Genomic DNA, 1,284 nt, shown 5'->3' with positions numbered 1-1,284 from the left:
ACATGCATGCACACACACACAAACATGTAGTTTACATTTATTTTTACATATCAACATACCAATTAATTTATAATTTTATTCAAAAGGAGGAACAGTGGTATAGAGTCTTGGTTTAATCTGATCTCCACACTAGAATTAGGAAACATCAACAAGCACAACATTTAGGCAGATATCCAGTATAAACGATGTTACTGTAGTATAAACTTTTTTTTAAAAGAGATGTTTGAAATGTTTTAGTAACATTGTGACTTGAGACCCATTTCATTAGCTTTAACTACACATCAGGAAGGCATTTGCTTCAGTTCCGAGGCAAATACATTCAACAACGTGACATTTGTTCCTCTCCTAAAATATCTTTTCCCAAGCCATGCTCACTGTTTGTTTGGCTCTTAACTCAGGGGCAAGTGCTATGAGGGGATTTCCTAGACATGTAGACGGCTAGATGACAATAATATTTCCATTTTATGATTTAAAGTTAAGAAAAGCTCAACATTTGTATGTGAAGAAGAGCAAAACAAGTACATGTAATGACAAGTTCATGTAATGATGTACTGTAGATGGAACTGTCTAGAAGTGTTTTCATTTTGTGTTCATGTCAGCGGACACGCACACATGCTCACTAACACATCTGTTGCTGTTGCTCTTACGCCGATTTCATCATTCCCTCAGGTTCACTCTGTGAAATGTTTCAATTTACATCATGAACCAACAAATCTGCAATCTGGGCCAGCCACATGATTCTGGGGGTGTAAAGTTCACCCTTGTTTGTTTCCCAAAATAACATCAGATCTCCTATAGCCTGGACTGAACCCCATCATTCCTGATCCAACAAGGCATCACAACATGTTCAGATACGAACAAGTTCAGCTTAGTATATAATAAATGCAAACCCCAAAAAGCACATGCAGGACCATATATCTCACTTTGCATTGAGTAATCATAACACGGACATGTTGTTCACCTTTTTACCATCCTTAAGTTTAATGTCAAAGTTAAAAGAACTTGGATAACTTGTGTAAGTGAAATGGGTATTGTGAATTTATACCACCACATAATTCACACCATCAGAAAAGACAGTAGCAAGTCTCTTAATGGCTCATCAAAACCTCCTTTGTGACTAACATTTTCATGTCTGGGCATGCTGACACCTGTTACAGTGACAGGAAGACACCTCCCGTGGCATGTCACATGATGAGTTTCATCTCTTGGGATCTATAGGTAGGATGATGTATAGGTCACATCAGAGCTATGAAACAGTTTATATGAATGCATTTCATTTCAAAC

Source organism: Sinocyclocheilus grahami, unplaced genomic scaffold, assembly GCF_001515645.1.
Source record: "Sinocyclocheilus grahami isolate Dianchi unplaced genomic scaffold, SAMN03320097.WGS_v1.1 scaffold175.1, whole genome shotgun sequence".
In the NCBI taxonomy this organism is placed as follows: Eukaryota; Metazoa; Chordata; class Actinopteri; order Cypriniformes; family Cyprinidae; genus Sinocyclocheilus; species Sinocyclocheilus grahami.
This window is presented reverse-complemented; position numbering follows the sequence as displayed.